We start from the raw sequence: 17,212 nt of genomic DNA on the forward strand, positions 1-17,212 counted from the left end.
TGACGCGTGGACGCCTATTGGTCCCGGTTGCTGCTACCAACCGGGACAAAAGGCCCCCTTGCCAGGGCAAGCCGCAGTGGCCACGTGGAGCGCCATCTGTCCCGGTTGGTATAAGAACCGGGACTAAAGGTGTAGGGCTTTAGTACCGACCCTTTAGTCCCGGTTCCCCAACCGGGACAAATGGGCCTTATGAACCGGGACAAATGGCCCTTTTTCTACTAGTGCTCATATATGGGCTGAGTATGAGCGGTGTCGGTCGTGCTGTTTGAGAGTCTGATTGGGTCGGGGAAAAGTGACCGGTCATTGACCGGTCCATCTGCCCAGTGAGATAGGGAGTCCGGCCTTAGATGCTTGTAAGACCTTAACATAAGAAAACAGAAAAAAAATATCCCACGGCTAGGTTGAAGAGATTACCGAAAACAGGTTTAGTTCAGAAATATGAAAGAATGGGAGGTAAACAGACGAGAGAAAATGCAACTAGACGAGGAGGATACCTGACTGAGATTAGCAGCCCCCCCCCCCCCTTTGGATGTGATTAACTTGTGGGTAACTTGTGGGTAATGGGAAGTAGTTGATGAGGTAGAACCTATTGTCCTTTTTATATCAAACCCTTGGGAGTTACTTCTACGTTATGCTATTTTGCCATGCTATGCTCATAGACGTGGTTTGGGTGAGTGAATCCATGACAGATGTGAGATGTTTATTTAATGGTTCAACTTAAGGTGACAACTTTAATATACATCCGGGTGGATTGTTTGTTTTGGGCACCTGGAGAAACCAGTGTTGTCCTAGGATATCCCGGAGTACCCGTGTGATCATCCTATGGTCCGCCACCCAGGCTCAAAGGGATCGTGAGATTTTTCACGCTAGAAACTTCCGTGTGCAGCCACAAACTATTATGGGCTCTAGCATAGTTGAGTATGTTGCATGACCTCTTCCAGTGGTAGGCTACCAGATGTAGGGGATGTAGGTTGGTACTGTCTACCCGGGGTTAGAGTTAATGCTTCTGAAAGACTGTGTCTCGGTCATTCCTTTCTCAAACACCATGTAGTGCGAGAAATCCAACGGAGGAGATCGAGTCTTGTGGGGAAAAGTGCGCAAACCTCTGCAGAGTGTACAATCTAACCATGGTTAGCCGTGTCCCCGGTTATGGACATCTTGAGTATCTTGTATTTGAATTATCATATGTATCTCATCACTCTAATTTAATTTGTTGAGTTGATAATTACTTTTAATTAGCTAGCTAACACAATATATGAAACACCTAAATTAACCCCTCAAAACCCCCTAACCCACCCCCCTTTCAAAAAAAAACTTCAACCTCTAAAATGCTGACGCGTGGACGCCTATTGGTCCCGGTTGATGCTACCAACCGGGACAAAAGGCCCCCTTGCCAGGGCAAGCCGCAGCGGCCACGTGGAGCGCCATCTGTCCCGGTTGGTATAAGAACCGGGATTAAAGGTGTAGGGCTTTAGTACCGACCCTTTAGTCCCGGTTCCCCAACCGGGACAAATGGGCCTTATGAACCGGGACAAATGGCCCTTTTCCTACTAGTGCTCATATATGGGCTGAGTATGAGCGGTGCGGGTCGTGCTGTTTGAGGAGTCTAATTGGGTCGGGGAAAAGTGACCGGTCATTGACCGGTCCATCTGCCCAATGAGATAGGGAGTCCGGCCGTAGATGCTTGTAAGACCTTAACATGAGAAAACAGAAAAAATATCCCACGGCTAGGTTGAAGAGATTACCGAAAACAGGTTTAGTTCAGAAATATGAAAGAATGGGAGGAGGTACACAGACGAGAGAAAATGCAACTAGACGAGGAGGATACCTGACTGAGGTTAGCAGCCCCCCCTCTACGTCGTCTGTTCTTGTACCTCTCCATCGGAAAACTGCTGCTGATCAACTTGACTGTTGCTCAGGTCTATCTCCATGTCTTCAGCTTCCTGCATTTTATTCTGAGGGTCGGTTAAATCGTACGGAGTATGATTTTAGATCTCGGACTGGATCTAGTTTTTCTTTTCTTCTGAAAAGAGAGTAAACGCCCGGCCGGGTGGATCTGGGGTGTTCATGCCGTACGAGATTACATTGCCAGTCTCTTCGTGTCCTAGCCGTGTCGCCACCCATAAATTCATGTGTCATCTTAGCCATTTTGCAGCCCCCCTGTTGCATCAGCGTTCGTCGTGCGCCTTTCTGAAGTTTTGCCCATGTGTTTAAGATGTGACAGAGGAAAAAAAAGCTACTATACATTGGTAGGATCTGTACTCTGAAGGTCTAATCCCTTGGAATTAGTACCAATTATTTCGTCTCATCCATAGACTCCAATCATAACGAACATTCTATCTTTTTACCCGTATAAGAAGGAAACAGGTTATCATATAAATCAGACATGCAAGAAGGCTTAGTGCTAATCCCTTGCCAAAATTCGTATTCCGACCACCAACCAACAAAACAGTTTGATCCTCAAGTGAAATCAACTTGTAACGAAAATCCAGCTGATTCGTAATCAAAGAATGATTCAAGGACCTGACAGCCCCAAGCTGGGCGTCTCCCTGAAGCTCTGAAGACTTTGGCTTTTGCTGTTAGGAGTGACCCTATAGTAGTCTTCTGCAGTATTTCTGTTCCTGCAAGCTGGGCGTGTGGTTGGGTTTATATTTTGCTGTTCCTGTAAGTGGCCAGACTGAGATGTCGTGGGCTGTTTAAGCCAGTTTGGTTTCGTTTTTGTTCGGATGTCTGGTGACATTTCCTGGATATGTCTGGAGTGCACCTCCTTTTATTTCCCCTGCTGGCAGTAGTTTTATGGTGATGTTGGTCCTTTTAGATTAGTAGTACTGAACCTATGTAGCTCGCTGTTGGAAATCGGAAGGGGGAACCCTTCTTTATTTCAAAAAAGAGAGTTCTCCCGATTTTGTTAAAAGCACCTGACCTATCAGGTTCACTTAACAGGCTCACCTGGCTGCGTAATTGCTTCCGGGTTCTGCCATATAGTCAAGGTCTCCTATCAAAGAAAAACGTCTAAAACTCTGTCTATCTTCGCCTCTTGTAAAGACTGCGTATACTGTAATATTTTAGCTGAAGGTTCAGTTACAAAGTCTGGGGGAAACCTGGCAAAGAGAATGATGCCCTATATGGATGCTCTGAAAAACATGGTCCTCCTGCCTCCTGGTCAATGCTCTGAAATCATCAGAAATAAAACCTGATGTTATATATGGATGGACTGTTGAAGTCTCTGCCCCATTTGTTTCTTGGCCTTTTTGCTAGAAATTTCCTTCATTCAGCAGGCTGTTTCAAATTTTCAGGTACATCACATGTATAACTAAAGAGCAAAGATAAATAGTTGTCCAGCCAGAGATGAATGGAATAATGGTGAGCGCTTCAACCGGGGTGATGAACTCTCTCCTGGGTAAGCTGGCCACTTTGATGGGAGAGGAGTTTGCCAAGCTAAAGAACCTGAGGAAGGAGGTGAAGCATATCAGCGATGAACTGAGCAGCATGAAGGATGCTCTAGAGAGCCTTGCGGATGTGGATACGCTGGATAAACACACCGCTAGCTGGAGGGACACGGTCAGGGAGATGTCGTATGACATCGAGGATGTTATCGATGACTTCATGTGCAAAATTGGGGAGAAAAGCAAAAAAACTGGTTTTATCCAAGACACCATTCAACGCCTCAAAACTTCAAGGGGCCGCCATCAGATCGCTGGGCAGACTGGGGACATCAAGAAACTTGTGCGTGAAACAAGTGAGCGGCGTGAAAGATATAAGATTGATATCCCCAAATCGGGCAATGTGGCAGTTGACCAACGCGTTGTGGCACTCTATGAAGAATCATCTAAAGTTGTTGGTATGGATGGCCCAACCAATATGCTTGTCAATTGGCTAAAAGATGAGGAGAAGAAGTTGAAGATTGTATCAGTTATTGGTTTTGGAGGTTTGGGAAAAACAACACATGCCAATCAGGTATACCATAAGCTGGAGGGGAAATTTCAGTGTGGTGCATTTTTGCCGGTGTCTCAAAAGTCAAATATGCCAAAACTTCTGCATAGTTTATTAACCCAACTTGGGTGTGGACAATATTGTCATGACTGTGAGTTAAATGTTCTTCTCGACCAAGTCAGAGAAAATCTAAAAAACAAGAGGTACTTATTTTTACTTTGTATATTGTTGTTGTTTACATGTGCCTCTGATAGTTGGATTTCCTTAAATGATTTAATATTATGTTCTTCTATACGAGAATCAATGTTAACTTGATAAGAAATATTTTTCGTCTACCTTTAACCTGTTGAAATATTTGATATCTTGTGTTAATTTACTTACCGTTGTACTGATATTCTTGCAGGTACTTGGTTATTATCGATGATCTATGGGATGTATCAGCATGGAATATTATTAAATGTGCTTTCCCAGAAAATAATCTTGGTAGTAGATTAATAGTAACTACAAGAATCAAGACTGTGGCTGGGGCATGTTGTTTCGGTCACCATGAGCACATTCTTGAAATGAAACCTCTTAGTGAAGAAGACTCAAGGAAATTGTTTTTTGGTAGGATATTTTGCTCTGAAAAAGCTTGTCCAGGTCAACTCAGAGATGTTTCAGTTGAGATTCTCAAGAAGTGTGGTGGTTTGCCACTTGCAATCATTAGCATATCCAGCCTATTGGCAAGTGATCGTTCCAACCAAAAGGAGAGGTGGAAACATGTACTGAATTCATTGGGGTCAGTGTCAGGCACAAATCTTACCTTGGAAGCAATGAGACAGATCTTGAACCTTAGCTACAAAAATCTTCCTCACCACCTCAAGACATGCTTCTTGTATCTTGGTATGTTTCTGGAGGACTCTGAAATATATAGGCACGAGTTGGTAAGCCTATGGGTTTCTGAAGGCTTTGTTAGTAAAGCACATGGACAAAATCCAAAACAGATTGCGATAAGTTATTTTAATGAGCTTGTCAACATGAGTCTTATTCAACCTGTACAGATTGACATGCATGGGTCAGTGTTAACTTGCAAAGTACACGATATGTTGTTGGATCTTATCCTGTACAAATCTGCGGAACAAAATTTTATCACTGTAGTAGACAACCCAGAGGCCATTACAGGACAGCTTCAAAAGCCCCGTCGGATGCTCTTCAACTTGGATGGTGCAACATTGCCAAGGGACGTTAATATGTCACAAGTGCGATCATTTGCAAACTGGAGAGGCTCCACGAATATACCTTCATTGGCAGAATTCAAGTATCTTCGAGTGTTTATAGCTGACTTCAGTTCTAGTTCTGTTGATGACAACCGGAAAATCGACCTGACAGGATTGTGTAAGTTATATCAGCTGCGACATATACAGATTGAAGGCTGTGATAACTGCCAGCTACCAACGCAGATTAGAGGGCTACAAAAGTTGGAAACATTTGATATAGATGGGTCCTGTATCCCAATGGATATTTTTCACCTGCCGTGTTTGTTGTCTCTGCATATTTTTCACCTGCCGTGTTTGTTGCCTGAGGGCATCGGTAAAATGAAATATCTACAGCGTCTGAGATGGTTTGACACGCTGCACACCTCAATCGACAGTATCAAGGGCCTAGGAGAGCTCACCAATCTGAGACTTCTGTACCTCAGAACCGGTTTTTCTGAAGATGTGGACATGGATGTTCTAAACTCTTCTTTGGGGAAACTTTGTAACCTCGACTCCCTGAATGTATTTTCACCTGATTCTTGGATACCTGAGGCACTAACCTTGTCGCCTCCTCCCCCCAACCTCATGGGACTCTCCATGATGCGAATATCCCGGGTCCCAAACTGGATTGGGGAACTCCATAACCTCCAGAGCTTGCATATCACTGTTGATAAGCTAGACAAGGATGATGTTGGTATTCTCGCGGAGTTACCCGCCCTCATGGACCTAGAATTAACGTTCAATAGAGCCCTGGAAGAAACAATTGTCATCTATGGGACATCATTCGCAATCCTGAAGCGGTTTGTTGTCTACTGGACTGTCATGCCACAACTGACCTTCCAAGCCGGAGCAATGCCTAAGCTCCAGAGCCTCTCTCTACCTTTGAACGCCAGGGGGTGGAAGCAGGACGAGAGCACCACACCTACAGGCATCGAGCACTTGTTAGCACTTGAAAGAATCTCTGTGGGGATTGGGAGTGAGACTGAATCTGAACAGAGAAGCGCAGAGTCAGCCATTAGGAGCGCTATCAACATGCATCCCGGCCATGCTCACATTAAAATCGATATCCAATGTTACTAACAAACAGCATGGAGGTTTTGGTGGTAATTCATGGTACGTTCAAATTTCCACCTCAAATCTCCTGTCTCTAGTCTGTCTGTTAGTTTCCAAACTTCTAGTTTGGTCTGTAGCTCACCATAATACTGCACCTTTCTTTTTGTTGTAGCAAGGCTTCCGTAGATCTATGCAGATTCAAAAATTGGAGATGCTTCATTTAAATCGACAATGCACATCTCTACCAACATTTTTTCCAACATTTGATTAGTTATAGTTTCTCTTATTAACGAGCGGTAGGCAAGTCTTTGCAAATGTCTAGGTCTGAGTGTGCACAATAAAATTTGAGTTGCATATAGCTTGAAGTAAAGCAGTCCTATATGTTAGCACTGTTTGATTAACTCGGCAACACATGAGTAATTTTGAGAGTTCAACCATTCCCGTAGAGACACCGATTTTCAGGGAAGTCGATTCTTTTCTATGGAGCAACAAGATGAGGCACGGCAAGGAACATTGAGGTGTCTCCAACATTTATGTCGTATTGCAGCGGACGGAGATGGATTACTGCATTTTCTCCCAGTCGGGAATATCGAGCTATCACTTTGCTTTGTTCTGCTAGATATCTCGACAAACTTACACTTTGCTTGGGTTCTCCTCTAATTATGCAAGATTATCTCGATCATATGTTCTTGTTATTGTTGTATGTGTAAGTTTGCTTCTTGCATCAAACGTATTCAACTGAACATTTATTCCTTGCACTGTTTGCATTTCTGAAAAGGACAGTTTATATGTTGTATTTCGTGGCAATGATTCTTATGGAATATCGTGTTGGATCACTGATTGTTTTCTATGTACGGAAGGCATACTAAATAATTTCAACAATTTCGTTTGGACATGGACATGGATGCTGTGTAGACACTAGACAGGGCACGGGTGTTTCCTACAGGGAGCAGTAGCAGAGCATGCAGGGGAAAGTTTCTGAATATGTTGTGTCGACGGACGCAACCAACCTGAATAATGGATGCAGTAGCGGATTGTATGATGGCTTAATGAGATAAATGGACGGCTGCCGCCTGCGGTGCCGGAAGCCGGTTCCACGCGCGGCGGCGGCCGCCTACGATGACCTTCGCCGGAGCTTCTCAGTGTCAGTATGGGCCATCCACCTCCGCTGTCGGTTGATGAGCAGCAAAATGGATCGAACAATGGGAATGGAGACGGTGCTGGGACGGTCCATCATGGCATGGCATCGTCGCTACGGCGATGAAGATGGACCTTCCTGACATCGCCGCCGTAGCGGACTCCGCGCGCTCGGCTGTCAGCTGTTGAAACTCCGGCGCACCATCGCCGGCCCCAATAGTCATTTCGCCGCTAGATGGAGTTCTTCCAGCCAGATCCATTTTGTGTTGATTTCCCCTCTCAATTTGTATCATTTTTCTGCCCTCAAAAAATAAATTTTGTATACCATCTTTCTTGCCATGCTTTGTGGTGAGTGGTGGCGCGCGAGCAAAGGGTGAAGTAGCCACGGAGGAGATGTCCAAACAAATTCATATACGTCTCGGGGCATGTAAGACTGATAAGTGGACCAATCCTGTCAGAACGGAAAAGCCATTTTTTTAAACAACAGGTAAAAAGCCTTGCGTTTCAATGTGATGATAGAAAGAAAAGTTCATACAGACCCTAAAAAGGGTGACATCCACATATTACATTACAGAAACCCAAGTCCCTACTGATACTGTAAACGCCGGGATCAGAGCTGCCAAACGCATGGCCTTCATTTGGATCATGCCAAGTAGACAAGCTAAGATGAAATATCAGTATTATTCTCCACCGACAACTTTAGAGGTACAAAACCAATTTACTTGTAATTTAATCCCACCCTGACAAATGGAGGTTGGGTGAGAGATTTTCATTGGAGATGTGGGTGAGATTTTTCTTTTCACTTGCAAAAGGAAAAGCCAAGTATAAAATGGTAACACTACGAAAGGAGAAAGTTTTCACCTCGGAAGTCGGAACATACCACCTCCCAGCCCAGGTTTACTAATCCTCCTTGTATTTTGCATCATATTTTGACCATAACATTAACTAATAAATTATAAATTATATGTAGCAAAAATAATATCACTGCAAACTACATTCAAATAGGAACCCAACAATATAATTTTGGATAACATGTACTCCCTCCGGTCCTTTTTTTGTCCAAAATCAAATTATCTCTACTTTGAACAAACATATAGAAAAAATAATAAAAAATCACAATGCCAAATCAATATTGTTAGATTCGTTATGAACTGTAGTTTCATAGTATACATATTTGGTATTGTAGATGTTGATATTTTTTAATATAAATTTGGTCATACTATACAATGTTTGACTAGAGAAAAATATATAATACATGGAGTAATAAGGACCGGAGGGAGCATTAACATTTTGCTAGTCCACTATAGAGGTAGCGCTCGTCCGGTCCTGGCGACAACGATGTGACGTGCATGTTGTTGCCATCTGGTTTGCATGCGTTCCAAACCACGTGAAGATCTTTGCATGGCTCGTGTTTCGTGGACGTCTCAACTCCAAAAGCAACCTCATCCGCAAGCGCATCATCTTGGACTCACTCAGCCCATGATGTGGGTTTGACGGCAAAACCAGTTCGCACATCTTCATTGACTGCCCGCATGCACAGCGGATAGGGCAACGGATCGGACTCTCACCCCCCAGCTCCATCGATGACCTTTGGGACTGTCGTCTCCCTGGCCGGGTGGATGCGCTAATCTGGCACTCCATCCTCCTCATCATCTTGTGGAAGATATAGGACTCCAGAAACGCTACGACTTTCAAGCAACAGAACCACCACAACATCTTCACCCTTAAGCGAATCATCGACGACCTCATTCTTTGGGTCCACCGGATAAAGAAACCAGCGCACAAACCTAAAATACGAGAGGGACTAACAAACCCGAATAGAGGTAGTAGTTGCAGCGTGTACCTCTGTACCCGCACGCAAGGTTTTGGGTTCTCGCGGGAAAAAAAATTAGTTAACGGGCGGCAACCACAAATCCCAGTACCCCACAAGAAATCACCTTACATAGAAAAAAATTCCAAAAGTTTTGAATTTGAACGAATTCAGACTAAAATGTGGATGAATTGTATTCGAATGTAAAATTCGTTCAAAAAAATTTGTTCAGTATTCTTGGTTACCACGGTAACTAAAATCTCAATGCCGCGCAAGATGTTTTTTTCAGTCGGGACCAAAATCTTGCTCGCACGTTGCCGGCCGACGCGAAACTATGCTGGGTCCTATGCTTGAACAGTATGTATGTATGCCAGGTGGGATGCACCCACACATACCAACTCACGGAGAACAAAATTAAACAAGCATTGTATCCTTGCATCAATCAGCATGGAGATGACTCAGGGACAACGGCCATCAAGCAAACGCCAAATTAACCCAAGACAAGATGTCTACACCCACCCTTGGTATGTGTGCCACCGGCCGATGACCACATCATGTCCTCATCCGGGCCCTCCACACACACACAGCCAACCGTCCGTTCAGTACCATGTACTCCTAGTAATAGAAGTATTACATAAGGGGCTGGTCAAACAATTTCTAAACAGACTGGTACTGTACTTAATTTTACACAACTAAAACGTTCAGAGAACACGATGAGTTCGCTGTCCAACAATGGGCTTCTTACCGTTTCTTTGACTTCACCCACGTATAGACCGCTTCTCTCTTTTCTTGTATATATAAACCCATTCCCACAATATTGTATACTAGCATGGCTATACAATGGCGTATCCAGCTCAATGGATCAGGGTGGTCCAACTATAGAAATATTCACACACATTTATTTATTTAATTAATTATTAAAAATGTATTTATTTTCAACGACATATATAGGCTTGCAATACCCCATCCAACCCTTATGCTTAATTTCACCTTAAACATGTACAAGCATTTTGTGTTACTCGAGAATTAGTATGGCTGTGTCGAAGCGAAAAAATTATTCACCAGCCTATTAAGATCCTCTTTTGATTCACATGATTTGTTAAACACAATGGCAAGAAAAAGTCCAGGACTATGGTATGACAAATACTCTTTTATGCTAATTTCTGCAGGTTACATAAAAAATATGATCTGCAAGTTACAGGAATTAGTATACAGAGTATTTGACACACCACAAGGAAACAAAGATACTATATTTGCAAAATGTTTGAGTGAATGGAAATTTTCTGAAATAGTGTCAAATAAATCCTTAGAAAAAATTATAAGCGATTAAAATGACCTACACATGGAGAATTACTAAGAATTCATACGCTCTAAATTCTATAAAAGTCATTTGAATAAGAAAGCCATAAACTTTTGTCATGCATGGTCATTGAACATGATTGATTGAGAACATCAAGTGTCAAAGACGGTGCAAAGCACATGGGAATGAGCACATCGTGTTACAGTCACCTCGGCAGGTTGGCAAAGGTGATAAAAGCTATGCCCCATGTGAGTGACTGACCTTGCCGTCCTCATTAAGACTTTTTAATTAATATTTTTATAAATTTTTAAATTAATTTTGAGGACAAGATGTTAAGAACCTGGGAGGTAGTAATGAAATTAATAAAAAAATTGGATTCCTTGATAAAATAGATATACGATTTTCCATTTTTGATGCTATATTATATTTAATTCAAAGGATATTTGTGCGAATTTTGGAGGACTAAAACACTTGGAATTCGATAATTGAACTTTTAATTTCACGTTTTTTTATCATTTTGCCACTAATTATGTCACACTACTCGGTTTTTCCATTAGAAGTTTCTAGTACTCAAAATCATCCTTCCGTTAAGTGTGTGCTAGAAAATGCCACTTGGCACAAATACCGTCTTGTCAAAGGCCATTGACCGAGGTTAAATGATGTAAATCGACAAACCCTTATAATTGGGTGCAAATTCAGTCTAGTAAGCTTCTAGTGCACATGAATTTAGGTAGTCTATGGTTCTTTCCGCCACCGTCTTCTGAAAAAACATGCATTACAAATCATTCCATTGGAGATTAAATTTTTAGTTTTTGTTGTGTTACATACAGTTGAATCGTTCAGTCGACACTATGCACAGTCATAATTTGTTTTGTGAATAGTATTTTTTGTCTATACTAACAATGACAAGATCTTCTCGCAAAAAAAATGACAAGAGATGTGCCCATTTGTTGAGAGAGGAATAGTAATGTGCAAGTAGGCCATGGATGCACCACGGCGTGCATATAGAGATTCTCTAAACATACAACCATGATGTGGCCATTGAGTAACTGAAATGACGACATGCACACATGGTAGGATCTGATATACAGTACCTAGCTCTTTTGTCAATAGAACATGGTACTATGCCTAGTTATAATAATCGAGTGCAACTGCGCAAGCTTACGGATGTCCACATTTGATGAGATGCCACAAATTGGTGTTAATTAATTAAGCAATTCAGCCAAAAAATAATAAAGAAATCCATTCTGTCAAAAATTAATAATCAGCCAGTCCTTTCTCTGTGCTCGAAACTACTCCATCTTTTTCCAAGACATGCACATATTCCAATATCTAAATTTACCTAACAATTAGACTTGCAAATGTGAAAAATATATGTGAAACACAAATGGCATCAGTGAAAAATACTTATGAATATTAATCCAAAGATCGTATCATTTTTGTGTCACTTGACTACTTTTCTAGTTAAATTGTTGGCAAAACATATTTTTCTGTTGCCGTGTACACCTTGCATTTTTAGATGACGGAGTAGCCACAACTACAAGTCGTACTACCTAAATGTTCTGGAAAGAAAGTGAGAAATTGAAAACAAAACTTTGTCCTGTTTTCATGCATTCCTCTCCTTGCCCCAACACGCTTACTGTGTGATTAACTATTTTTTGGACAATGAAAACATTAACTAATTTCATTGTTTAAGGTTTACAAATAGTAAGTTGGTAAAAATTCATGAATCTACATAACCCGCATCGATCCATCAGAGGGCCATCGGCATCACATACACTAGCTACCAAATCTATATTGGAAGGTAGATGACAAAAGCAACAGACCTGCCGTCTAAAACACACGCCGCAAGCTAGCTAGATCCATCGAACACACAACGCCAGGCTTCCAAAGAAAACTAACTAGCTAGAAAGAAGCTAGGTCGTCGGCACCGGCGAGGGTCGATCTCACATTTGACGCCGGCCGTCTGGCCGGCCGACCGATGTCGTCCATGGACTGCACGATCCATGTGGTGCTGGGGGTGGTCATGCGGAGGAGCATCTGCCGGCTGCACGAAGTCGTCGCCATGGCCGTGGAGCTCGGCACGGCGCTGCTTGTGGCCGTGCGGTTCTCCGGCATGGCCTTCCGCCGCACGCGAGCCCCGACTCAGGTGGTATCGGGGTCGACTCACTATTACTACTACGCCCCCGTGGCGGCCTCCATGGTTGGCATGTCCAGGCTCGACAGGCACTAGTCACCGGTGAGCTACACCCCTCTGGATTTGATGTCTAATCAATCGTGTTTTTTTTGTGAGTAATAATGAAATTCAGTGCTTGATTAGCTACACATGTGCACTGTATATTGAGCAATATATGTGTTCATCATGATATCGGCATAGTAATTGATCACTCTCACATCAATTTGGGAGCAAATGGTGGTGATTAATTGGATCTTCGTCAGGTGCCCACTTTTGTGATGACTCCAGGGTTATACCCCCCTTTGGGGAAAAAATGGTGTCCATTTGTGTTTCTTTCTTCGCTTGCTAGCTCATTTTTGTTTTGAGGATTCATGATTCACTATTATGTCATTATGTGTAAATGGTAACTAAGCCTATAATTCTCCAGTGGTTTATAGAATGCATATAGCAGATATGAGATATCAGAAGCAGAATGGAGAGAGAACAGACAAGAATTAGTTACTCTGAATACAGCAATAGAGTGCATCCTATATAGGTGGATCTTCTTCCTTGCTAATGTCCATGTTTTATCGTTCGGGTTCTTATTAATCGCTGGTTATGCATGTGATGTATTATCAATTTGCGGATATTGCTCGTAGTCCAACTAATTTTGTTCACTGAGAATTAATTACCGGATTCTTTGTGTGTTGTTTCTGTATATTGTTCACGGTACTTGTGATTTCTGAAATGTTTGATCTACTAGCTTGTAATCAAAGATAGTAATGCACTAGTTTGTTGTAAGAAAATTGAACATAAAGCCTCACAATTTTTGTTACTTGATTCAGTAATCATACCACTTAGGATTGTAAGCATTCATTAATTTCTTATACTACATCTCTCTAAGGCGAGGCTTCCAAAACTAGGTCATTTAATTGGTTTCTCTAAGTTGTATCAAAGTACATTGTTTTTTTAGATCTGTTTCATTAATTACCTGATGTGCCATGTAATCTATTTGCAACAGCTCGTGGTGCGTTGGTTGCGAAATAACAAACTGTTCAACTTTATTTTTGTTCGCACCTTGTACTATCTTGTTGGATGAACTTTGTTGTTGGCCATTGGTTTATAATCTAAAGCGCGGGGAGGGGGGGGGGCTTTCTCGTCGTCGATATATTGAGTGTTTAGAAAAGCACACTCAACTTATATTTTTGGTCTATGCATATATGGTAATTGCACTGACCAGAATATTCAAGGTGCTCCTCGATCAATTTGATTAGGGTGGCATGACAGATACACACTTGGTGCCTTACAACTTGACTATATATAGTTGTATAGCTATGTTTATTTTTGTACGTTGTATATAAGGTGACAATAAGAATGTGATTTCTCCTCTAACCCTCTTGCTCTTATCCTTCACTGAGGCCACTCATTTCTTAGTCTAATAAGCCATTTTAGACCGGGGGTGGGGGGGGGTGGATTAAACAAAATACTTTTGTTACACTGATTTTATACTTGGTATTGACAGGTGAGTGCTATATACTAGAAGAATTTAGCAGTTTTATTGTCTTTCCCTTATTTGGTCGCTTGCACAGGATAATCCTGGCAGGTGCTGGAGCTCATATTTGGTTGCCAAAAGCAAAAGAACTAACCGGGTTGGTCATATGCAAAGGCACATTTCTTGTTTCTGACCATCTTGTACAACAACTGTTGAGTTGCACGGGTGTGTGTGTGTGTGTGTGATCAAGTGATTGGGTTACTCATCCAAATTTTATCATTCTCTCTATAGTTTAATTAAGACTTCTTACAAGTATTACATGTGCGCTAATTAATTCACACTTCTTACAAGTATTACTTATATTATTTCCTATCTAATGTATCGCTTATTCTTAAACATAAACAACATGACAATAAGAAAAAACAAGTGTATCCAAGATTGTTCGAGAGAAGGAGTAGCGCACAAAGAACACAACTAGGAGACCCATGGCGGGCCCCATGTATAAGGTTGGCACAATCCAGTGGGCTACTCCATTAGGTCGCATCTGCAACTATACAATATGTGACCATGTTAACAAAATGAGTTTAGCCCTAAAAAAGGAGTTGTGCAATCATGTTGCAAATATGGTTTCAACATGAATTGAAAATTGAGTACAACATGATGGCCATGATATAGGATTAGGACATCATCGCCGCACCATCGTCTTCCTCCTCAATCGCTACCGGCCCACCTCCTCAGTTGTCGTGTATTACCCGGTGGGTGGGGCTTGTGTACACTAGAGTAGGCAACCATCATGTTTAGTATACTCATCATGAAGCACATTTAGATCAAGAGATAGCAACTACAACACAAGGGAGATTTAGATTGAAAATGAAAAAAAAAATAACTTGTGTCATCGGTGGGATATCGGGCTACTTGAATGTACGTAAAAAAATGCCCCCTTCTAACAGCTAGATATAAAACGTGACTTCTGGCAAGCACGGGCATATGGGACCGACATATTGGGGGAGAGGCAAGTTACAAAACTTAAAAAAAACTATGTCTGGGAGCAAGTTTCTTGTATTGGGCTAAAGGAAGTGCACATGGGACCCATGCTTGAGGGAGAGGTCGATATTTTAACCGACCAGTTCCAAAGCTTACAAAATAAATCTAGTCAGAGAGGATGAGAGATTTGTAGTTATTACCACAAAATTCATGCTTTGTATAATATGCCAACATTGAATGCAATTACAATGGCCTAGGCGGGAATGTTAACTCTGATTGGACGTCTAGACCCGTCCTAAGTAAAAATTCGGACAACTCTGAAGGCTGATAACATGAGAGGTCCACTAGGGAGCATGATTTGATGTATATGTTCATCTACACCGACCAGCTATGAGTGACCTCCCTACTACACCTCTCCATTTCCACCAATGCTAGATCATATGACAATAAGAGCACATGAAACTTCCACACTTGCGATTGCCAGGTACGTGATTGGCTATATATCTTGTTAAAAGTATTGCATTGCGTCCATTGTTCTTTATCAACAGTTCCATGGGTGCGAGGAACCTATGACTACTAGAGCACATGAACTATCCTGCTCCTGCCATTGCGGTTGGGTTTTTTTAGTTCATGGTTTTGTTGCATGGTGGCCAGAGTTCATTATTAGCATTTTCACCATTCGAGATTGTTAATTCTTTGATGAGCAGGGTGCGACACTTGAATTTTGAATATTTATGTGGTTTCTATTCTTCTCTACATGGATATTGTAAGATAGTTAACAAATTCAATGTTGTTGAATTTTGATTTGATCAAGGTTCTTAAGTTGTGATTCTTACGGTCTATTTTTGTTTCATTGGCTTGCTGGGGTCGCTAGAGGGAATATGTCGTTGGGTAAATCTGATAATGAGAGAGGTAGGAGGTTGATGTGCACTCAAGGAAGAAGTACAAAGTACGTACTTGCTCAAAGTGGTTGACAAGGTGACGGACTCAAACAACCGTGTCATGGGCACTCATGGAAGAACTTGCTAGGGTATGAGATGGACATGGCGGCATACCTTGCCTCGGTCTCCCGGACATCCTTCCCTAGTTAAATGCAACTGAATATGTTTAAGATACAAGTGTTAACGAGGGTACACTCCAAACTGGTGTTTGGAGAATTCAGAAGGATGGCCTATAAAAACCAACCTTGTCACGTGATAGTTGATGGCTATTCAATTGGCCAACGACTAGATCTATTGCCCCATCCCAATTAGCCTGATTATATCTCCCACATGGCCTCGCATCCTTCCCTACAAGCTTCGGCTCTCCCAGAGATGAGTTGAAGAAAGGAAAGGATCCCAAAGTTTCGGTAAGAAAATTTTGACCTTGAAGTTCGTCGGTGTAAGATGGAGTTGTTTGAAGCAAGCGACCTAAGTAACCAAGAAGAAGTCCGGCGAATCAAAGGCATGTTAGATTCTTTATGGCAATAGTAGCTCAGACGACATTTTCTCTAGTTGGTGAGACGCCGATGCTAAATATGTGTATAGTATGCCAATGTTGAAGGCGATTACAATCAAAGGCGGAGCCAGAATTTCTAAGCCTATGGCTAAAACTAATTGACTATAAATAAAATACCATGCACACCAATGTGTGTTAGAAGTATGCCACAAATTCACATTAAAGACGAAACATAAATTCATCATTACCAGGACAGGAAATTCGATAAAACAGACAGTTTAACAATGTGCATCATTGCAAACATTGTTTGGTAGGAAATTAATGAAGACTTGCTTAATTCGAGGCCATGGTTTCTGCAATAGTAGAAGGACCTGGAGATGCAAACATAAAATCGAGTATTTAAAATTAAGACACCGGACATATACTAAAGCGATTGTTTCATATGAATTTTGCAAAATACATAATATACCATTATCACAAAGTGCACGAGGTAGTAGCCCCTTGTGTTTCCTCATTTTTTGGTAGCACTACATAATCTTAATATTATCAATGCTTGCAAATACATCACGCTCAATATAGCACATCAAACAATGATTCGTCCATTCATCATTCACTCATTTCGCAGCTCAGTTTTGATAATGCTCATTGCACGGCTCATTGCCTTACAAGGCTCGAG

The 17,212-nt window shown here is 41.8% G+C and overlaps 1 pseudogene; it reads left to right on the forward strand.

Moving 5' to 3' along the window:
- The first annotated feature begins 3,348 nt into the window (after positions 1-3,348).
- LOC123059497 (disease resistance protein RGA5-like) lies at positions 3,349-4,841 on the forward strand (annotated as a pseudogene).
- Positions 4,842-17,212: the final 12,371 nt, after the last annotated feature.

The sequence above is a fragment of the Triticum aestivum genome, chromosome 3A, assembly GCF_018294505.1.
Source record: "Triticum aestivum cultivar Chinese Spring chromosome 3A, IWGSC CS RefSeq v2.1, whole genome shotgun sequence".
NCBI lineage: Eukaryota > Viridiplantae > Streptophyta > Magnoliopsida > Poales > Poaceae > Triticum > Triticum aestivum.